Source organism: Pteropus alecto, unplaced genomic scaffold (assembly GCF_000325575.1).
Source record: "Pteropus alecto unplaced genomic scaffold, ASM32557v1 scaffold50, whole genome shotgun sequence".
Classification (NCBI taxonomy): Eukaryota; Metazoa; Chordata; class Mammalia; order Chiroptera; family Pteropodidae; genus Pteropus; species Pteropus alecto.
The window spans coordinates 5,874,726-5,899,387 of NW_006431918.1; the positions used below are offsets into that span (position 1 = coordinate 5,874,726).

A 24,662-nucleotide genomic window follows, 5' to 3' on the forward strand; every position below is an offset into this window, starting at 1 on the left:
GGGCGCGCCGCTCGCCCTGCGCGCGTGTGCGCCACAGATAGGGGGGGACGGAACGCGGCGGGGTGCGGGGAACGTGGACAATGCGAACGCCGCAGCCGCGGGCGCCCCACCCCTGCGTGGAGCGCATGGCTGCGGGCACGCCCCGCAGCGCCCGCAGCTTTTTGCCCAAATCTGCGGGGCCCAGGCACTTTCTGCGGCCGTGACTTAGACTGTCGGGAGAGACTATCAGGCCACTGTCGCCAAGTGCGATTTCGACAACTTTCGGGAGAGGTCCACTTTGTTTGGGCGCACGGGCCTCAGTCGGGTTATTACCCACGGGCAGGGGAGCGGCGATGGGTGATGGGAGTGAGGAGTCGCCCAGCGAGAGGCCCGAGACAGGATATTAGTGGAAATAATACAGTGGTTGTCAGGAAACGCGAGTGCAGCCACATGGCTACTGCCAGTGCTGCAGCGAGGATATCCGGTGGCTGCATAGTCTGTAATTTAGAATAAAAAGAGCTCTCCCAAGCCCCGAGAGGCTGACCTCAGCGCCGCGTGGCGGTGGTGCGCCCGACGCCCTCTGTGGAGACGGTCCAGGTTGTGACAGGTGGGGAAGCCTCTTCCTAGGCGATTTATAGCTTCAAAGATCCTGCAAATACTCCCCTTCGATTCAAGTTGCAAAATTTAGCCAGCCTCTTCTGAAACATGGTGGGGGTGGAGGACGTGGGTTAGTTGCCTGTTTCTAACATAACAGGATAATATAACCAATATTAGAAATATATTTTCTAGCCCCACTTTTTGATGTCTTGAACCAAGAAGTACATCTAAGATCTGAGATGTCTTTTAATATCACGTCTTTGCCAGCGATATCAGGAACAAGCATTTATTCAGGAATCGATGTGCATCACCTGGAAGTATTGACAATATTCACATTTTTTCCCCCTTAATTTGCTGCTTCCAGAGTAGCTTATATGAAATTCAGAGAATATGAGCAGTAAAGAGGGGAAGTGACCGGGGCACACCTGTCTGCTTACATTGATCCTCTGCTTAATTGCTTCTGGTGCCTTACAGTCTAGACAATGGAAAAGCGGTGGTCGAATAGCAGGACAGATGCCGGAGAAGGACTAAATCAATTACGAATCCTCTCTCTCCTAAGGATATAATACAGTACTGTGAGCCCAGCCTCACGCTGCGTCTGGACAAAACTCTAAATAAGCTTAAATAGCCTAATTGCTTTGCCAGAACTTAATATTTAAGAAGATTAGCAAAAATAGAAGTCTTCGATGTGAAAAAAAAAACACCTCAGTTTGCATTAACTCCAGTATTCTCTCTTGTTCCTTGCCTTTTTTCTGTTCCCTGCTACCCTGTTTATTTCCTTAGTAAGAATCTCCAGTCCCATCCTAATGTGTCCCTTTTTTCTCTTCATGTCATTTCTCCAGGTTTCTATTTACCCCTTGAGCTCTGAAGGTTGTCCCAGTGTTAAGGGGGTCTCATAAGAATACTTGCACGGCTCACGTAGGCAGTTACTGCACCGTCAAAGTTTTCTTTTTTTAAATGAAAGTTCTCTCATTTGGCCTAGTTATCTACAATATGCATTTTTAAGTCCTCTTATGACCATACTACTTAGAAAGGAAAGCAAGCAGAAACTGATGGCCCTGACAGGATTTATTAAACAGATTCAAGAAAAAGTCAAAGTACAAAACTTTTTCACTACTTTTTAAATAACTTTACTTTTTTCCCTCACACTAACCAGTATCACAGAATCAATGGAAATGACTTAAGAGATAGAGAAAATAGCTGTGGACCATATGTAACTACGGCTCTATTTTGTCCTCATACTGAAGCCTTTTAAAGGCCAGCTTGATTTTTCAAAGTGTGGTCTTGAGGACTTTACAAAGTGAGTGATGCTATGAGACTGTTGTTGAAAAAGCCAGAAACCTGTATCTGCGGTGCCAGGGGGTTGGAGAGGGATACAGGATTACACAGCTGTCTTCTTAGATAAATCTGACCTACTTAGCCTTCTCTGGAGGTATTTTTCATGCTGACTCATGAACAACAGGAAAGTTATGGCCCATTAAGTAGCATCTATGTTTTGAAGTAAAGTTCTGTTCCAAAGAAGACTCCAGTGTCATTTGTGCTCTATTTCCATCATTCCCCTGTAGAAAGTAGATATTCTGTTGTTGTGGAATATTAAAGCTGGATAAATTTTAGCTATTAAATGAACTGCTTCATTTTACAGAAGAAACTGAAGCCTAGAAAAGATGAGAAATACCCAAGTTATAGTGGCAGAGTTATGGAAAAGTATATATGAAATAACATTAACTGAAAAAAATTTAGTGTAAACATGAATAAACTTATGTGCAAATTATATACACAAGAGTAAAGTATGAAAGAGGCACTAAGAAGATAATTCACTGGAGTATATCAATTTTAAATTAGATCCATGTAAGTTAAAATGTTTTTTAAAAACCTGAAATTGACTGAATCTACACTTGTATATTGATGTTGACCATGCCTTTGACTTACTTTACCCTTGTTCTTTTTTTCTTAATGAGCATAGATGAACAGCAAGCAAGTCTATAAGTCCTGCATAAAATTGATAGTGGAATGTCATGGCCAAATCACCTACCTCTAATCTAGAGAAGATTCAACACACCAGGACATAAGGTGGTTGTGAAGATTAAGTGAAATAATGTATGGTAAGCATCCGGTATAGATGTTCAATAAATGCTAGTAATGATATTATCATATATTGCCAATGTAGGGGCACGCCAGACCTTTCGTTAATATGATAAATTTGATACTGATTTTCAATTACTTGAATTAGCTATTATCATTCATTATCACATCATTTATGGGAATGATTAATGCAAATGTACCTGTAACAGCTGTTTGCTGGCTTATCTATCCATCCGTTTTGGGCCTCACCCCAATCTGACAACAAAACCTAGTGTTTTATCACACCACCACCACCATCATTGCCTCACCCTTGCCTGGGCGGAAATGCTGGGAGGGAATAGGTCCTGAGCAGAGTAGAAGCCTAATGATTAGGGTCAGATACTCCCGAGATGCAGACTGCCCCCTGACTCAGGGGACCCTTCTTATCTAACTTTATTCCATTTCATCTCAGGAAGCCTCGGTGCATTGGATAGAGTTCTTTCCTTTCTTAAACTATTCTGTTGTATTAAACAATTGTCCTTTTCCATTTGGGAATATCATGCAATTTGGAGGAGTACTGGTGTTCACAGTTAAAAACAGTCATCTTTATGTTTCGAAACGCATAAAACTGTATAGTGAAAAAGGGTAAATATTACTGTATATAAACTAAAATTAAGTTGTGTTAAAATTTTTAATTAAATAACTTCTTTAAAGAATTAGACAAAAAATTAAACTTAAAAATTAAAATTAAAGAATTTTTTTAAAGGGAGGCTAGAATGTGATTTATACAGGATGCCTCGAGTCCTATTAAATGTTTAAATATGATTAAATGAATAAGTGAATGAAACAACAAGTCACTTTCCCAGTTTCTTTTGCAACTTGGCATTGCTATTTAGCCTAGCTCCAGTCAATTAGATATAAGCAGACTTCTACTGTCATGACTTCAAAGAAAGCTATTGTTTTCCTGATGAAAAGGAATAGAGTCAGCTAGGGCAGTCTTCTGCTCTGCGTCCTTCTTCCTGCTGGAATAAAGATGTGTTGCCTAGAGGTTTGCAGCCACCATGTAAGCCTGAGGAAAAAATTGAGGGTGGCAGATTAATTAGAAAGGCAGAATAAGTCCGGTTCCTTGATGGAATTAAGGGATTACGGATGTCTGCCTTAGATATCTTGTTCTGTAAGCAAAAGTAACCCCTTCTTACTGCAGTAAAGTTTTCTGTTACTTCTAGCCAACAACGATCCCAAGTGAGAGAAAAAAGTCAACCAAAACAAAAATGAAACTAAACAATCATCATTAACAATAACTAGCCTCAAAGATATTAACAGAATGCTCATACAAGAAGAGGAAAACAGCAAACTAGTACTTGGTTCATTTTATAAGTGTTAATTAAAACAACAATCGTGCATCATTTTATATCAAATTAGCAAAATAGATAAAAGCAATAGATAATAGAATCAGGTCTGCCACTGATGACATAACTAAACAAAAGTAAATACTAATTAGATAGCTGCAGAGAAATAGTGTTTATCACTTAGCAAATTATTCTCCAAAGGATGGTGATGGCCCTGGTATCACCAGGGCCATCATCTTAAGTCTGTGTAATGGCACTCTTGGCATGTGCGACATGCAGCTCTGGGTACCATCTGTGAGATTTTCCTCCTACCTTCTCAATTTGCTTTGCAACCTCTTCCTCCTATGCCCAATCTCTAAAATTAAGAATACTCCAGGGCTTGGTTCTGGCTAGTCTATAGTTTCTCTCTCTGGATGAACTCATCCAGCCCTATAGCTTTAAATAATATCCATAAGCTGACAAGTCCCAAATTATAATTTTAGCATTGACTTGAAGTCCCATACTCATATATCCAACTGTCTACCTGCCATCTCCACTTGAATGTCTAAAAAGAGTCTCAAACCTAACATGTCCAAAACCTCTTGATTCCACCTACCCAAACCTGCACATCCCTAGTCTTCCTAACTTCCAGTCCATGGCAGTTCAATCTACCCAGTAGCTCCAGCCAAAAGCCAAGGAGTCGTATTTCATTCCTCTTCTCTTTACATCCTGTAAATCTATCAAGAAGTTCTCTGGTGCCCACCTCCAGAATATTTCCCACCTCTCCTTTCTCGATCGCAACCCTGACGGAAGCACCTCACCCCTCACAAAGCCTCCTACAATTAATTGCCTTCTCCTGGACCGTCTGCTTCTACTCTCACCCCTTACATCTTGGTTGTAGAATTCGGACTATGTATAAAACCTTCCAGTGGTTTCCTATACAATTAGAATAAAATCCAGTCTCCTACCCTGTCCTGCATGGAACTGTGAGATCTGGTCCTGCTCCCCGTTTTTGTCCTCACCTTCTGCCAGTCTTCTTGATACCTGTTCTTCAATCCGGGGGCCTTTACGTTCCCCAGGCCCACCAGGCTTGACTCCCGTCTTGGGGCCTTTCTACTTGCTGTTTTCTCTATCTGGAAAGCTCTTTGCCCTGGTGGTCACACATCTGGCTCCTTTACGTCATTTACATCGGACTGCCATGTATGGTTGTGCATGGGGCTCCCAAGGAGTTGGGACTGATTCGCCAAGCCAGGCCTTGGCTCAAGGATGCCTGGGGTGAGAAGAGCCTTCTGTTGATCCCACACGGACCGACGGCCAAACCACATGCCCATGATGTGGTGTCTTCTCAGCGGGGGCACTTTTTCTAATCAAAATATTATTTCATATTTCTAAAGAGAAGAGAGAATAATCACTGGCACTCACTTTACATGCATCTCACATAAAAGTACAACAGGATTAGTCTGATCATCCTTATTTCACGTGTTAGAAACAGAGAGGGATAAATCGTTAATCCAGAATTAAAATTGGACTCTAATTCCAGTACTGTCTCTGAAGATGAAGAAGCAAGAACTCACTTGGAAACTTCTATTTTTTTCATGTTTTAATTCTCCTTATTTAGGACATCTGTAGGAAGGTTAGAAAAAAATCTATAAAGGCCCAAGCTATAGTCATTAAGAAGCTGCTATTGCTACGTGGACCTACAAAACATACCTGTCCTATACACCCCGACCAGGTGATATATTAAGGTCAGTAGGAAAACTAGTAAAATTTATCTTTTCTCTTTTGAGTCTCCATACCTTTGGACATACAGGCCTTGTCCCTTTACTGACTTCTATACATACTGGCTTACAGTCTATTTGGAAAATTATTTGTGTAAACCTCTAAGATAGTGACTGCATTAACTTGTTTGTACTTATTACTAAAATTTTCTACTTGGGAATTCAAAATGCAGACCAAGGAGTAAAATTTTTCTCTTCCTTGATGACTTTCTTTCTTCCTTGTTGTCGGAAAAGATAAAGAAGTAGACTTCAGAGGGTTGGCAAGAATTGCAGTTCTATAAATTAAGTCAATTTCTTGGTAGATGACCTTAGAAAAACTGTTTTTTTTTTAAAGTCCCACTCAAGCTATAAAACTATCAAGTTATAAAGGTCTAGTCTCAGTCTGGAAAGCAGAAGTACTAAGTACTTTTTCAGCTCCATATAACAGTCTGAAGTGATTGTAGTGTAATTCTGCTTCTATAAATGGAAGATAAACCTCATATAGTGCTATGACATGCCAAGCCCTATCCTAAGTGCTATGTGTTTGTTAAGTCACTTAATCCTTCCAGCAGCCCCAGAGGGTGTAGGTACTATCATTACCCCTATTTTACAGATGGAGAAATTGAGGCACAGATAGGTAAGGTACAATTGCCCAGGTGATAACCCAGTAAGGCACAGAGCTGGAATTGAAACCTCGGCAGTCTGTCTCTGGACAGGCTCCTGACCAGCTGAGAAATACCGCTTTTCTACCTCTTCTGTGTCCCCCCGCCCCGCTGTGAACGGAAGGGGAACGCTGGCCACTGTTGTAACAGTGGCCATCAGAAATGTATGCAAAGCACACCAAAATTGGAAACACTGAATAAAGGCCACCGTGGCACAAATAAAACTAACAACTTGTTTTTAAGAGGATGTCAGTACTGCATAACCAACTTTTAGTTACTGAATGTGTCACGGTTCCAGAAATAATGGCATTCCCTGTAGTGGAAATGGATCTGTCTAGGTAACTTTGACATATGAATTAAGTCACATGAACCCATGTTGTTGTAGGAGCTCCCCAGACTAACATCTTATATCAACTTCCATTACTAGATAGGATCCTAATAGTAGTATTTCAACAACACTTATCTGACCTAACCATCTAAACAGTCTACCTGCAATTTTGGAAAACGTTTCACAACCTTGAACAAGGCACTTCACCTCTCTGAGCCTTTTTTTCTTGTCTATAAAATAAAGTCATAAAATGATATGACCTCTAAGGTCTTTTCCATGTCTAACATTGAAAGATTTTCTGTCCAGACCTGATAGCTTGAGAGCAGAAAGCCTGAACTTTTTTATTATTTCTTACTACTTCAAAATCTACTGAGTAAAGCAACCTCACAGCTTCTAGAATCGGTGTGCTTTCAGATTACAATCATGTTAAGTCTGGCACTTAAAGTTCAAGTAAAAAACTGCCAGGTCAGCAGCAGGGAGCCAGATGTCATGGAGAAGAAGAGATAAGGGGAGATGCGTTCTTTCTTCAGGTGCAGACCTGGACTGACAGTCTCGGGCCACCTGGCGAAGTGTGCAGTTGGTAGAATCTAGTGTTCTGTCTGTGGGGTCTTGGGCAAGTTACTTAACCGCTCTGTGCCTTAGTTTCTTACCTACAAAATGGAGATAATAGAGATAATAAGAATCTACTTCACAAGTTGTGACGGAAAAATTTGTATATGTAGGCCTGTAGAAGAGCACCTGGCACATAGGAAATGCTATATAATGCTGTGTTGTTATTGTTGTTTCCTAGATTAAGAAATACAAAGTGAGAGCCAGAAGAAGGCAAACCCTGAGTTTGTACTGCAGGAGAGAAGCGCAGGGCAGGGCCCATAAATGCCTCCACTGAATCAACTTCATGCCAGGCCAGTGTGAGACTCATGCCTTGTCTAGTGAAAACGCTTCCAATTCAGTTCTTCTCTTCAGACACATATTCAAATTTCAGGCTCCCGAGCCAAGACAGGGCTTCCTTACTTTTCCTCCAACTGCAAAACAAAGTTGACCACTATCTCGAGTGAGATCTGATCTGTGTCTCCCCCTATAATCTCCTCCCTTTTCAAGGAATACTAATAAGGAGAGCAAACACTTACATAGGCAGAGGCTAAGTAACTTCCCAAAGTCACAGAGCTAAGTGGTGGAACCAGCATTCAACCCTGGGCAGTCTGACTCGAGTGTGCACTTGTGGGCTGGTGACACATTGTGCTGCAACAGACTGCATTCAGAGAGTGAGTGTGTGTGTGTGTGTGTGTGTGTGTGTGTGTGTGTGTGTGTGTGTGCGTGCGTGTGTGTACACAAACTGTGACATCTGACTCTATATCAGGCTAAACCTAGACCTTCTCTACACCTCCCTCAGGAAGCTGCAGACACGTGATCAGAGAGGACCTCCACCAGCACAGTAAATTAGTTCCATGCACCTCACAACTGTCCTGGTCCCCTGGCCGTGGCAACCACACAGGACAGTAGGTCCTATTACCCAGGAAGAGAAACCAGCCGGGAGGCAAACAGGAGGCATGGAACACAACCTGAGGCGAGGCAGCTGCCAACAACTGCACGGGGGTAGCAGCAGGAACATCCCAAACTGAGACACCTGGATTCCCGGAAAGTAGTGAGAGGTGCCAGACGTAGGAGAAAGAGCACTGTCTAGTAGTCAGGAGACCTGGGTACCAGCTCTAACTGGCTGTGCGCCCTGTCTGCCTCCTCAGGGCCCTATTTCCTCTGAGAGCACATTAAACAGTAAATGACTTGGGGAGTTGAAGGCTGGTAAATTAGAGACTTTGGCAATCACCAGAGTGTGAGGAAAGAAGTATCTAGACTAGAGTAGTGGCAGTAATTTTGCTGAATAGCAATTAAGAGTTGCCCCTCACTCATGAGTAGGCAAATTCCTCTGAGTCAGCCCAACGGATTTGAAGAAATTAGCCATCCCGTTCCCCTTGGAAATTATTTTTGCTGTGTGCTAACGATTACCTGAGTCCTGAAATTTCATATTACTAGGTCAGCCTCACTTGTAAGTGCATGTCAGAATAACTGCAGTATCATTTTATAGCAATTAAATTCACGGCAACGACCAAAAAAAAGCAAATGATTATAAAAACTAGTGTTGGGAAAGATCCAAAGAAGCCCACTTTTGCAGTGCCATGGACAGGTCGAGTGAGCACTTTTTCTTCAAGGCAATCTGAACACAGAATAAGAGCCACGAAAATGACCCGAACCAGTAACACATTAATTAATATTCTTGGAAATTTATTTTGAGAAAATCATTTCAATTAAAAGATATTTCACAAGATATTTATGGCAATGTTATTTGTAATAGTTCTAAACTGGAACCACCCTAAATAAATCTACTACGCGGCAGTGGCAAAGACAACTCCGATAGATTCAGTTGAAAAACTATACTGTCCAATGACATGACAATATATATGGATTTTAAAATATTGTAAAGAAAAAAAGTACACATGCTGAGGTTAGAGCAGAAGGGATTTCTAGGCAATAAAACTGGGAAAGTGTGGAGGACATTGTTTCCTTTGGGCAGAATGTGGGGTCACGAAGGACGAAGGTAGATGTAGCAAAAAAGTATGAGTTGTAGGATCAACATGAATGAGGTGTGTTGAACCAAGACCCAAAAAGCTTGGGAAGCCATAGTCATAAACAATATGACACATTTTTCTATCAAATGATCTTAAATTTTCAATTGCAAGGAAAAAAACTTGTACATGGTTTAATAGGACACTAACTCGACGACTGTAGAGTGGGTCATCAAAGAGAAGGGGGACGAGGGGCAAAGTTAGTTCCCTAAATGGGAAACGGCATCAATGACTGGACTTCTCACTGCTCTTTGTGAGAGATAAAGATATCTCTGAAGCAGGAAGCTAAGTACACAGGCCAGCGGCTCAAAAGGAGCAGGGCTCCGAGCAGGAAATGGCTAAGACTGTCTTTCCGGTTGTCACAGGAAGTTGATGTAATGAAGACAGGACCTTAAGAAAATGTTGCTCAATTAAGACCAAATACTTCAGTTCACCTGTGAAGAAGCCCAGATGGCAGCTCAGAACAAAAAGGTAGGAGGTCAAGAGGATTAGATGAAATATGTGTAGAAGCACTCTGCCAATTGAGAAATGCTTTATAAACACTTTCTCTGGAGACTAGGGCTTCATTCTAAAAAAAAAAGACTGCAAAGTTAGCCGGCGTGTTCTTTAACTATATATAACCTAAATCAATAAATGGTTTTATAAATTCTTATAGTTCTAATTCTGAATGAGTAATAGTAAAATCATAAGCTTTTTTCTATTTGAAGCTATGATTTTTATCTTGGCCATTTAACCATGTTGGCTCTTTTCAGTAGATTTTTGGTGATCTATAAGCCAGCCATAATTAAACTGATCATGTTGTGAATTAGTGAGACAGTCCAAAAACACTGAATTGACCAGGAATATTTTAAATCACATGACCACTCATTCATTCATTCATTCACTCATTCATTCATGATAATCCCAGGAGAAGTGCCATATTTCTGAAGGAGAACAAGTGGTAAGGCAAAGAAAGGTACAGAACACTATAGACTTTAAGAGAAATATGAAAGTAGGGCGACATCATAAACCATTCTTTCTGCTGAGCTCAATGAGCAAATAACTTACATCTTTTCAAAGAACATTTGATCTTTCCTGCCCGAGCTTAGTATTTGGCTTCACAAGGCTGCTGAACTACATGCTTGCACTTACACGTACTTACATGTTTCCTTAACGCTTGGCTCACCAGGGCCAAGACTCAGCTTCTACCTCACACCTCAGAGGTATCAGGTTTCGACTCCCGTTGTATGAGTCTTGTATACCTCCCCTTGTGCCTTATTAACATGAATTCCTTCCACTGAATTTTCTTCTCCTAACCACTGGTCTAGGGTTTTCTCTACTGTTGTTAAACATCACCTGCATCATTAGGCCCAGAAGGACGAAGGCAGATAGCGGCACTTCTGAGAAAGGTAATCATCTCGACTAGATACCAGCTTACTCATGTGATGAAAATACCGTTTCACTTTTGGCCTTCATTTAGCATTTATCCATGGGGCTGGGTTTTGTGTTGCTTTTATAAAACAAACACACACACAAACACACACACACACACACACACACACACACAGAGCCTGGTTCTTTTTAGGCACTTCAGCTGTGAGTTTAGCAAGGCTTCCTGCTAATGGAGAGACAGACAGAATTACAGCTCCAAACATTCCCCTGCCACTGATCCAGAACATGTGTTATCATATCACACGCTGTAAACTGACTCCAACTCCCTGCCAACAGGGCACAGGCTACATTCCAAGTATCTGAGGCCTGGGACTATGGTTGTAAAATAGAAATATGCCATACTTCCTCCTTTAATTTGGTGTAAGCATGAATATATCTGCTAAAAATTTTTGTCTTTTAGAATATGCTGTGTCCTGAAAACATAGAACAGACTACAAAATCTCTATACCTTAGTGACAATAGACTTATCTTGAAGATCCCCAGTCCCCTTCATTGTTAATGTCACTTCCAATCTCTTGGTGAAGGTTGGTTAACAGGAAATAGGGTAAGACAGAGGGGAACTCACGTTTAAGACAATAAAGTGACTCTCATTCAACTGATGGGAGACATAAACAGTCTGACTATGATAGTCTCATGGGAGTAGAAGTCTAGGATTTCAAATGCTATATAAACAGTCGCAAAATCTCTGCAATTACTTTAGAAATGAACTAGCACAGATGGCAAGGTAAGAAATAAACACACATTTTCAGTTCTGTGCTATCTCATGTTGACGACCTGAGTTACTATTGAGTTATTCTTTATTCGAAGTGTGTAGATTAGCAAGCTTGCGTTTATTTGTGTGACTATTAAGGACTGAAGAGTGACAGCGGGAAGAAGGGTGTCACTAGCAACCTGGCATTGGGACCTTTATGTGGATAAGCAGGGGGATTGGTTAAATCTCCTTAGAAGTCCCCAGCCCCAAAGTGCCTAAAGAGCCCCAACTTGGTTACTATGGTGACACTATTTCATTGCAGTAACTTCACCTGACAAGGTCGCTATTGTCTCCTCACTCCGAGCGTTAGCCCATCCCACTATTCTCTGATCTAGCATTTCCTCATTAGATCCTAATAAATGGCCACGTATACACACATAGCAAAAGGGAGTTAATATTTTGTGACAAATGGGTGAATGCCAGAGGTGAACTGCCAAAGCCAAGTACTCAAATTTTATAGAAGAGGGTTCTGCATATTTTCAAATTAAATATCATTACACATAGGAGAATGCTAGTGTATGGCCTGGTTTTCCCCAAATGTATTAGCTAGTGCTAACCAATAAATAAAATCTAGCCAGCTGCATGATTACCCCAAATTATTTTCAAGCTGGTCTAGGATAATGAGGGCATTATTCCACTAGCCTTTGAGAGGCCTGGCTTCCAGCACCAGCTCATGGTCAGTCAGCTAAATGACTTACACTTTTCAGTCTTTTAGCAGCAGATGGAGGAGTTGGGTTGGCGTTGCAACCTGGAGATCTTTCTTAGGTTTCATATCCTATTATTCTTTTCCTTATTGGCCCTTTGTTCTTTTGTGCTCACATCATTCTCCCTGCCTATAATAATCCACCTCTTCCCTTCTCTCTGTCCAAAACTTTTATATCCTCCGAAAAGCCTATGCCCAACAAAATACTTCTGCGATTGTCTTTCAAGTGCTATCTATAATGATTTATTTTAATCAACGGCTATTATTCATGGGACCACTGTTGAGTTGGTTCCCTGAATTACTATTTTTCCTGAAGTTCTTATATTCTTCAACTTTTTCTTTCTCCAGTTTTATTGAGATATAATTGACATATAACTATATCAATTTCAGGTGTACGACATGATTTGCTATGTGTATATATTGTGAAATGATCACTGCACTAAGTCTAGTTAACATTCATTGCCACACAGTTACAGATTTTTTTCTTGTGATATGAACTTTTAAGATCCACTCTCTTAGCAACTTTCAAATATACGGTACCGTATTATTAACTTTACACCATACTGCGCATTACGCCCCCAGGACGTATGCCCCTTGCAACTGGAAGTTTGTAGTTTCCGACCATCATCACCCATTTCACCCACTGCCCACGCCTCACCTGTCGACCACCAGTCTGTTCTCCGTACATTCTTCAACTTCTAATTCTTTCACTCATCTTTTTCACCGAAAATTCACGCAAAAATGACACCCCAACCTGAATTACTGCTGTCGTGTTCTAGGCCTCTCTCGAGCCTTTAAGCCCTAACGTCATCCACCCCTCCTTTGGTCACCACCAGAAACTGCTTAGACTGCTCATCGTTATAAAATCTTCAGACATTTCAAGACAGTTAACAATAAAAGAGATTCTGAAAGCTCCATTGTTCGGATGCTCTGACTCAAGCTCTTCCCCTCTGTGCTGGGCTGGCTCCGGCCCCTGGGGTTTCATGTGCAGACACTTCAGGGGCTGCTGGCAAACTCCTGGATGAGCTGGCTCCGTGAAAGTGACTACAGGACCTAAAGCTGCAGAGCAGTCAACTCCCAGGCACTCCTGAACCTGGAAGTGCCAGCTCACCTCTTCTTACAGTGTTCGTTTCCAGATAGTTTTATAATAGAGGAAAAGTCATTAAACTCTTACAAATGGGGAAAGGAATCTCAATTTGTTGTTTCTCGTTTCTTGTTGTTTCTCTTCTTTCCACGTGAACTGGGTTTCTCATTCAATCAAATGACTCCGACGCCCACACCCCAAACAATCCCTCTGGCCCCTATTTCTTTTCCAGGCTTCACAGTACTTACCATATACATGGGGCTCCCCCTGAAAATGTGTAGGCTCCTTAAACTCCAAATATTCAAAATTGAATTAATAATCTCTCCTTCCTCCGGGTCTCTTCTTGTATTTCCTAATTTGGTTTCTTGCACAATACTCAAGCCGAACAAGAAACCTGACGTCATCTTCAACTCTTTCTATTCTCTAAATACTAATAGTGCGACTCTGAATTTTCTCCCAAATGTCTCTCCACTTCCCACTCACAAAAGGACTGATGATTGTTACTTCTAATCTCCCTTTGTTCCAGTTCTTCTCTATGTTGTTACCAGTGATCTCTCTAAAACACAGGTTTGATCAAATCATTTCCCTACTTTAAAACTTTGAAGGGTTCCTAGTGCCTACATTCACATTGTCTGCAGAGCCTACAAGACCCTCTACACTGATTCTTGGCCACACTTCCAGCATTCCTTTCTTACTACCCCTCACTCCAAGTCACCCAAAGTTCCAGGAATGAACTAACTGCATTCCCTAAAAATCTCACTGAATTTCCCAATGTGTGTTTTTTGCTGTGCTGTACACACTCACCCTTGTCTTTCCTTTGCATTTCTACTTATTTTTCAAGACAAAAAGATGTCAATTTATTCTTTCAAAAGTAATTACAGCAATGATCTCTCCATGCCAACTCATACATGAAGCTACCTTAAAATTTGTAACAGGCAACACTTGCCCTCAAAGAGCATTAGAGTGAACTGAGAAACAGACTGAAAATCACATTTTATTACACCAGATGACAAGTGCTATGAGGCCCAGTCCTTCTTACCTGACGCAGCCTCCTCCAGGGCTCTCGGGTAGAGTTGGGGACCTTCTTGTCTATATCCCCCCAGGCAGAGTTGGTCACCCTCTCACCTATTTCTCTCAACTAGATTTGATCATCCCTTTTACGTTCTTACTGGTCCTTGTATCCCCAGCACCTGGAACATCGTATGTACTTGGCACATGTTCCAGAACCAGGTGACACTCCTCAGGAATACGGAGCTCGGAGCCTACCTGTGTTCCTCCATTGGACTCAATCTAAATGGCAGTGAGCACCAGGAACAGCAGCGGTGGAAATCAGCTCCTAGAGTCCTCATATGACTCTGGAATAAACATCACTTCTCTAGTAAACTTTCCAGAACATTTTTATCATGCTTTTTCCCTCTACAGAATCTACAATGGCTTCCTGTAGATGATATAAGTAATATGTAGCTGGAATATCAACTTGCTGATTCCTCTATTTCCAGCCTGACGGTGAGAAGAACGTGGACCAATATTGACACAGAAGGGTCCCAACTCATGCGTCCATTAGATTCACTTAGATTAATGAGATGCTCTTCTGAAACATAAATGTTCCCTGGGAAAATGAAGCCTATCAGTCATTCTGATTTAGAATACAGTGTTTTAACCAAGTAATTTGCAATACTATTGACTACTAAGTACTTGATGACTATGGCTTCACTATGCATATGACAGGTAATCTAGGTTTTGCAATGCTGAGGAACTGGAAGTTTAAAGTGCATTGCTAAAAGGGTTACTATAGGACAAAGTTTAGTTTGAAGGAAGACAGACTTGTCCTGGGTGTGCCTGTATCAATGCATAGTGCTGGCTGGGGGCATTAGGAGGACACTGAGCAATTAGGATTGTGCCCACAGGGGGTGACAAGCATGCAGAAATGCAGGTAAGAGCAGACAGAATTCCTTCCTTCCTTCCGTCCTTCCCTTCCATTCTTCTTTCTTTTCCTTTCATTTTTTTTTCTCTCTATCCCTCCTTCCCACCCTCTGCCCTCCGTCCACCCCTCTTACTTAATTTTTGTTTAGAATTCTTATAATATGCCTTCTTTACAAGCCATCTGTAAATCATTTGGGGTTGTCACAGCCTGGAAGATATGGTTCAAATTCAAACCCATACAGGCTTCATCTCTTCTACTTGGTCCACATCCTCACCTCAGGTCAAAAGTTACTCTTGCTCTAACTTACCACACCTGCTCCTGCTTCCACTTTTGGATTAGCCTGCTTACTAGGAGCTAAAATGTCACCTCTCTAAAACCTACCCAATCCCTCATTCATTTATCTGATAGACTCACATCTACGGGACCGTGCTGGGACAGGCACAAGCACCAGTGAGCCCCCAAAGGGTCTCGACACCAACCTTGTTCTTGTCCAGGCGCCCTGTCCTCCAGTGAGCCCTCATTAGAGTCTGATCAGCGCTCAGAACAATAAAGCAAATCAACCACTTGACAGGAGATATGACATTGGCTCGGGATATTGGAAACCGTCTGCTCTGGAAAATGTATTTTAATAATCTCATACTGTTTCAAGGGTATGAAATGATGTTCTTAGTCTGAATTGGAGTTTTAAGATAAGGCTGGACCTGAGGTGGCAGAGGGACCGTGGGGCTGAGAGTGAGAAGAACATCACAGGGACAGAAAGGGTGAAACTCAACAGCTGTACCAGAGCAGCATCTCCTTCTCACACTAGCGATTCTAATCCAGAAATTTATTCTGGTAAACCCTGGGTGACTTTTGTTTTATTTTGAGTTTACAGACACTACTACTAGATTTGAAAACTAAAGTGATAAAAATAACTTTGGATGGGGTTCAGAGAAGAACCACTGTGAGAACCACCATGTCTAAAGTGTGGGCAAAGGTTTCTATTAATAGACCAAAAAAACCTGAAATCACTTAGCTTGAGAGAGAGAAAGTTTAAGATCAACCTAATAGCGATCTTAACTGCATACGAGGTCACAGATCAATGGACCAGTAGAAAAAGGACATAGCCTTCAAGCCACTCCATTTTAGAATCTCTTATTTTTTAAAAGGGGTGATAGAATTACTCATAATGTTTTCTTATTTAAAATGAAGAGAAATTAAATGTTTCCAAACGCTATCCACAGTGACTTATACAAAAAGTAGGATAGGGCCTCTGTATTGAGAGTGGTAAAGGTTTTAAAAATGACCCATAAAATGTACTTAATGCCACTGAACTGTACACCTAAAAATGGACAAAATGGTAAGTTTTATGTTATTTATATGTTAACCACACACACACACACACACACACACAAATCCATAAAAGAAAGCTAGAGCTAACATGTTTCCAATTGCTAAATAATGTCCCTTTTAGGAAAATTCACATTTCACAGCATCTAAAATATACTAATTCACCTGTTTTTATAAGACTCTGGTAATATTCTTAGTTTTCCTGCAAAAGAAAAGGGTTCTTAAAAGAAATAGAAACTGTTAGAAGTTAGACTTCTGACCTGAATCCAGATGCAGCGATAGGACATAACGGATGACCACGTCTGCTTGATTGGCCTCTATGCAGAATTTCGATCGGGGCTGGGAGCAGCAGGCCAGTGAGGTTGGTTGGATGGGACAATGTTTCTCTACACCAGGCAAATGTGTCCCTAAGAACTGAGTCTAGAAATATGCATTTCTTCTTCATTCTCTAATTTCTCCTCCCAGATAGATCCTCTTTCCTTTATTCTCAAAGTCAGATCTTCCTTCCAGCTTCCTTCATGGAACAACCAGTGGGCAACTCACTTGTAAACAGAAACTGCAGGGAACTCCATACTTTCCTGAAACTATCCTGAGGGGTAAAAGAAACACTGACTTTCCCACCCTGCTTGAAAATAGAAGTCTTTACTAGTTTCAATCATCTGGAAAATATTTTTTGAATAAAACAACTCTTGATGATTTGTAAGAAATATAAAAACTTCCCTCAAAAGAAAATATATCAAAAAAGTTTTAAGAAATTAAAAAGGCCTAAAAACTGTAATGTCTCCCATTTCCTTTTTTGTAGTTTCTTTGAGTTATTTCCATGGGAACCATATCTGTGTACTGGCTGTAAGTAAATGCTCATGTTTTCTTAGGCTTCTGCTCTGGGCATGACTAGATGGGCCAGTGGCTTACTGATAATTCCTGGTGCTGCCTAGGTGCTGCGTTTAACAACAGAAATTAGAGCCTAATGAGTTTTGGAGATTATTTTCAGAGCCAGCTGGTCATTTCAAAATGCAAGGTGAGACTGATCATGCCCTCCCATCTGCCATCACCTGGGACACAGTATGACTCCACTTACGTTAGGTACCTAGAATAGTTAATTCATAGACATAGAGAAGAGAATGGTGTGGTCGGTTGCCAGGGGCTGGGAGAGGGGTAGATGGGAGTTATTATTTAAGAGGTACAGAGGCTCGGTTTGGAAAGATAAGAAAGTTCTGGAAATTGATGATGTGATAGTTGAATAACAATGTGAATGTACTTAATGTCACAGAACTGGACACTTTAAAAATGGTTAAAATGGTAAATTCGATGCTATGTATATTTTACCAAAATTAAAAACATTTTTTAAAAAGTATAGGCCCTCATCTGGTGACAGTTTTCCATGCTGGCTCTTTTAAAGGTGTTTTAACGTGGTCTGTAATCTATTTCTGGTTCCCCAAACAGTGTGAGACTCATAAATTTCATTGTGTGTGTAAATACTTTTTGAATCTCCACTGGGAACTTGACAGCGACTTTCTCAATCGCACCTGCAGCTTGCAAACTGCCTGCTGCAGGTAGAAGTGCACAATGCATTTTTACAATTAGCCTTGAGCAAAAGTTGATTAAATGCTTGACAAAATAACATCTTGGAAGACACAGCTCTCCTCTTGCTTTCCCACCCTCTTTCCCCCCACATGAGCACCACGTAAAAAGTGAGTTTGTAATTTCTTTTCTTGTTCTTTTAAGTATTAGCATCAAAGTTGGATGGGAGCCTCATTCCTCTACCAAATGCAAACAGGCCACATTCCACTCTGGGAACATCCCTCATTCCATTCCAGCCTAGACAATAGCCTACTAAAGAGCTGGCATCTCCAATCACAAAATCAGAGGCAAAGGTGCAAAGGGACATTTCCGGGATCTCCTCCCCTTAATATGGTTGCTTCTTGTGGGAGGAAAGTGGGGCGGGGGGGGGGGGCAACTAGGAAATAAAGCCCTTTGGTCCTCAAGTTCCTCTTTCTATTTCTGCAGTTTTCACTTCCTCTCCCATCAGAAATCCCCATGTGATGTCAATGCTTTCTCCTCTCCCTTCCCTGTCATTATTTCCCTTTTATTTTTCCCCTGACACCTCTTACCTTAAGATGGGGCTTGTCTCCTCTCCCTGCTACTTACTGCTTTCTCTGTCTTCACATCTTGAGTTCTGTTTCCCCCAAGGTGTTGGCAGGCCGTTTCCACACCAAACTCAACTCTCTACTTTCAAGAGTACCCTTCATATTTGCAATCCCGGTTGGCTATTCCCAGCACTTTTTCACACTGAAGACATCGGTAGGGGAGTCAGGTCTGCCCCTGGATGCTCTCATTTGGTAGCTACCCACAGACATCTGGGGGGAAGGGAGAGGGGCTTCCCTGTGTGTGTGGTCGTCTCTGGCACTCCCTGGCAGTCAAAGAGGGATTTCACAGGGAAGGCTTTACTGCCCACTGTTTCTTAGAGCTAAACGTCCCTATTTCGCCTCATGGTGTCTTCTGGAAAAACAGAAATAAAATAGAGCATTACTGGGTAAGCTACCTCTAAAGCCTAAAATCTCATCAGGCCCTTTGTTACCTGTCAAAAATTCCAGTCCTATACAAGCTTCTAAATCCCATCTCAGTCGACTGTTTAAATGACTCTGACTTGGCACTGAGAACCCTTTCCACGTCTTTTCATTTTAGAGTGCTGGCAAGGTTAACCTTCATTCGTTCATATCCTACTGTTCCAGAATGTATGATGGCCCAGACACACTAAACTGAAGTGTATTTCTGCACCTGATACAAAAAAGTTTGCCCTTTGAAGTTGTTATCTTAGTCCACAAACTTATTTTTGCAAGAAATAGAATTTTATTTTCTACATCAAGTTATTTTCCATTTCTAGTCCCCATCTTGTAGGATGGGAGATTTAACCACAGCCCTTTTTGAGGCTCTCCCCTCCTGGTTTCCCAAGATCGTGCCACAGCTCTGGGGTCTTACATATTATCAAGGATGGGTGCATCTGGTCCTCTGCTTTAGAAGTTACCTGCTGCAAAGACACCTACTCAGGTCCAGCAGCTCTTGACTGCTTCGGTGCCATGTTTGGGACATGGGCATCCTTGCCCATCTACACACGTCATAGCCATTTCTCTCTAGGGTCTTGCCTTCTCCTTAGCAGTTCAGCTAAGAAGCAGTGCCCAGGTCCCTTCAACCCTTAGGGTCTCCAATGTTCCCTCTCTTTCCTCTTCCTCTCGGCCTAGAGGAATTTCTTTCTAACAGCAGGAAATTCTTCCCTTCATGTTTCTGGCCAAGACATTTTGACTGTGCCCACTAATCCTCCCCGTACGCTTCTGCCTATAAACCAACAGCTAAACTGTAACCTGGAATCCACTACCCTTCCTAGGGCTTGGACTGCTGGGGAAAAAAGTCAGGATTTCTGCTTTCCAGGGCTGCCACTAAAACAGTGAGCATAAGGCCACACCTGAAAAGTAAGGTAAAGTCCCCAACCATAACTTCAGGTCACGTTTTCAGCAGTTTTTGAACATAAACAATGAATGTGATAGTCACACATGACTTTTAGATATCTAAATGATTAAAGAAAACCCTTCTCTCTCCAAAGTAGTTGACAAGCCTATATAAAGTTGTATATATACAGTAAAATTTGTTCTCTGAAATTAGGTCAAATTCTCTTATCTGGAGAAAACTAGCAAGGCATTTCTAAGTTTATAAATAATATTCCTTCTGTGCTTTTGGATCACTGAACAGGCCCAAATTTGTGGTTTGTTTACTAATTTTTATAACTAAGAAGGTGAAGCAAAGTAATTACAAATATCTAACAGGGGACAGAAAACCTATTTTCACTCAAGTACGCATCTAGCAGAATCATCCTGCTTCCATCCTAAATGTCATTCCAAACTCAAAATCATTCAAGCACACTTTTAATTATGGCATAGTCTGTGGCTATGACAGCTCACATTTTATTCATTGATTTATCCCATTTCTACTCCTGAAAGTTGCTACTTCAGGAGTGCTTAAAAATAATTTTCTTTTAAAGATATTAATGTTCATGCATGTATGAACTCACAGTTTACAGAATGCTCTATATCCATTATCTTTTTGGATCCTCATAATCACTACGAGTGCTTATGGGTTTTTAAAGGGTTTTTTAATAGTAGCTGCAGCTGACATTTGCCTACAGATGAGCGCTGAGCCAAGGGCGTCCTTGGTGAGGGGATTCCCACCCAGTTCTCTGAAGCGGGGCAAAGGAGGCCCGCCGTCAGCGTGTGAGAGTAGCTGTAACTCCTCCAACATTTCACTTTTGTGGGAATCTGTGAATAGCATTATTTTCAGTGTACTCCATGCTGAGAAACAGACTCAAGTCGTTCTGAAAATGTACTAAGTGTTATAAAATGGATCAGTGGGAAAAGAAGAGTCCTAATTTATGTATGTATAATTTAATTATATGTCACCATCGAAACTGCAAATAATAAAAGTAATCCTGCATTTTTACAACCCAGAAGGAACTCAGTCTCAGAGAAAGAGAGCAAGAAAGCAAGCAAGAGAGAGAAAGGTGGGGCCTTAGAAACCTCGGCTTTCTATGGGAACTTCCTATCCTTAGATAAAAGATGAGAACAAAAAACTTGGGCATTAGGGCTAATCCCTCTTACAAAAATGAATAATTAAAACCCACATGCACTACTAAAATGACTGTAAGAGTTCTTCCTTTTTTTTTTTTTAACTCCAAAATTTAAGACTTTTTTACTCAACTGCATTGAAAGGGCAGGTTGACACCATCGTTTTAGAAGTTACTCAAACCAGAAACTGGCAGCTCTTCCCTTAACACTGTCCTCCCTCCTCAGCCCCCCGCCCGACCCTCATCCCATCCAACCAGTCATCAGGTCTTCTCTATTCAACCTGGAGAGTATGTTTCAACTCTGTGCCTCTCCCTTCCCTGCCCTAATCCAAGCCTCCCACCACTTCTTACCCATCTCTCCTCTCCCAGGCCTGCTTTCCCTCCACGCCCCACACCACGAGCCTCCCAAATGGGGCCTGCACCCACAGAGGGCACAGGACCAGCTGACGGGCATGGGAAGAAAATCTCAGGACTTCTATTTATCTCATTCTTGAAAATGACTATTTTTCTGTATTTTACCTAATATACATAATATTATGTTATAACAAACATACCTGCATTAGCATGCAGGTTTAAAATATTTTATTGATAGAGGTTCATGATTTAAAAAGTTTTTTGACCACTACACGGTAGTCACAATGTTTTGTTTGTTTGTTTGTTTGTTTTTCAAGTCACAGTGATTTTTAAAAATACAGATCTGATCATGTTAATTCTTTTGCTTAAACCACTCAATGGCTTCCCATCTTCCACAGAGTCCCAAATTTGTGACAGTTCCTACAAACCCTGAAGGATGTGTCTGCTTCTCTGGTCTTCCCACAACCTACTCCCTCTCCTGGGAGTGGGGCTCTGTCTCACTGACTCTCACCTCCTCTTTCAAATCCATGCTTTTTCCCCAAGGAAAATCTGTTCTCTCTCCCTCCGCAAAGTGCTAGGTCTTGTTTTTCATGACGTTTTCTTCCTTGTCACCTGCACGCCGACACGCCATCCCACCCCAGTCCAAAAAGGTCCCACGGTTAAACGCTCCGCACCTGAGTTTTCCGTCATGGTACTTTGCACAGTGCTGTTATACAGTTACAGCATTTTGTTCAATGTCTTCCCGCCAGGCCATGATCTTCAGGAGAACTTGTTTACCGTTGTAACCCCCAGCACCTAATAAGTACCCAATAAATATCTGTTGAAAGCAAGAGTTAATGAAAGTACCAACATTCACCCCCTCATTTACTTCCGCAGAATCAGGGAGCCTGGGAGACTCCTCAGATCTTTACCTGCCGGAGTCTCTGGTCTTCCTCGTGTTCACCTGCTCTGCTCTGAACACTTTACCTTTAAGACTCAGCCCGACTGACCATCTGTTGTTTCTCCATAAGGCCTTTTGAGTCGCCCCTGGACAGTTACTCTTTCACCTGGACTTCCCAGAGCCACTGAAAAGCTTTATTACAGCACTTATTGATATGTAAGTATCTATTTCCATTTCTGTTTCTGCATCAAGACTGCTTATCTTTAGGACTTGGGTCTTGTCATTCACCTTTGTGAATGGTATAAAGGAGGCATTTCATAAGTGACTGGAGATCTCTAACGTTTCAAGTATTTTTTTTGTAGAAAAAAAAAGTTTCATTCTGCTTAATTTCCAGAATTCTCAAAAAGTTACAACTATCCCTTAGAACAAGGCAAACACTCTGGGTGAGGTATCTTCGCAACCTTTATCGTGACATATGATAAAGCTTACCCTTCTGGAGAATTGACTTTGTCAAGGGCGTGGAAAGAGAATGAATAATCTGCCTAGTTCTGCTTTTTTTCTATTCTCTCTTAGAGAAATTACTTGAAAAGAGAAGGTAACTCAGGACTGAGTGTAAACCTGGAATAAACAGCAAAGAGTGCAATGGAAATTGCTTCTGTCCACATACACAGGGCATAAAAAGAACACGGAAAGAAAAGACCTACCTGATGCTCTTTGTGGTAATCCCACAGAATGGAAGCATGGGAGTTAGAAAAATGCTTTCTTGGGACTCATGACAGGATGAATTTAAAACAGGGCAAGTCACTGGTTTTCTGTTAGGACATCAATATATAGAATATTCTTATTCCTACCTCTTCCTCCCTGAATAACTTTGTCCCAAACCCAGTTCAGTTGATCTACCAGATTGTACAAACAGGAGATTCTTATTCTTAGCCCCTGAGCTGTTTAACTTTTAAGCTTGGATCCTAATAAGGGTCCGACTTGCTCACTTCAGTACCAAGAAGGCTGTGGAACAGTGACCATACATGGGCAGAGAAGCCGGCGAGGAGGGAGGGGGAGGGAGCACGCTGCCTCGCGCGGCAGCTAGATAACCACAAGGGGAGCTCTGCAGAAGCAAAGTCTCTCTCTGCCTTCCTCAAAAATCTTAAATTCTAAAAATGTCTAAAAGACACCTAACCATCTGAGTTGCTGGAGTTAGTAGCTCAAATATAATTTAGACCCGGAATATCAGTCCAATCTGATGGGTTCATGTGGCTGCTATTTTAAATAACGTTAGGTACTTGGTGTCCTCACGAAATAGTTATAGAACTGCATGTGCAGTATGTTTCGGTAAGAGCAGAACAAATGTCATTTCCTTTTTCATTGACAATTTGAGTTATGAAAGTTGACCTACAGACAGTCCCCAAACAAGCTGCATTCCAATAGTTCGTTTCTAAGTCAGTTGTACTTGGAACATAGTTTCCCATAGAAACAATTTTAGACGTAGTGGTTTAGATTTCCAGATATGGCCAAAGAACCGCACGTACCGATAATAATTTTACTAAAGACCCTAACCATCGTGTATAACAATGCTTTTCTATTAAAAAAAAAAAAGCGTCCTGACGTTTAAGTGGGAATTTCTGTCACTCATCTTCCCTGTCCCTAGAAGGTGATGGATGCCCTGAGTGCAGAGGCTGCTGGCTGGGAGCTGGTGGCGGTGGAGGGGCAGGGGAGATGCACGGAAGAGGACCCTCCACACAGCAGCAAGGACTCCGAGCTGAGAGTCAGGTCTGGTGGAGCCCAGGCCCCGGAACGCAGCACACCTGTGAAAGTGAACGCTGTCATCGTATTTGCATTGAGGAGTACTGTATTTTCTCTGGCAAGCACTTCCTAAAAGTTCAGAATGGTGTAACTACCTCCCACTGAGCACATACTCTGTGCAAGAGCACAGTGTTAATTGCTATGTCTCCATTATTTCACCTAATTCTCCAAACAAACTCAATATCTGTGAGGCCGATTTTTTTTTTAATCTGCATTTAAGAAAGAGGGCGTGAAGGCTTAGGGATATTAAGTAACTTGGCTGAATTCATACAGTTGGAACCAGCACTTGAATCCGAGCTTGTCTGACTCCAAATCCACAATTCCGTACTGTTTTCCAGGGACTTATGGAACACTTCCAACAGCTTATTGTTTAGTTTTCCATTTAAGACTTTTAATTAAGGCAGTATTTATCCCCCTCAGTGAGTGGACTGCATTAATTCGAGAAATATTAAGTGCTTTCTATG

General features: G+C 41.6%; 1 long non-coding RNA gene across 1 annotated transcript; it reads right to left on the reverse strand.

The window, feature by feature from the left end:
• Positions 1–1,626: 1,626 nt before the first annotated feature.
• On the reverse strand, positions 1,627–23,360 carry LOC112474586. Its single transcript, XR_003044427.1, has 3 exons — positions 22,193–23,360; positions 4,988–5,353; positions 1,627–2,231 (listed from the first exon to the last, which is right to left on the reverse strand). It is a non-coding gene; the product is annotated as an uncharacterized LOC112474586 (long non-coding RNA).
• Between the last annotated feature and the right edge of the window lie 1,302 nt (positions 23,361–24,662).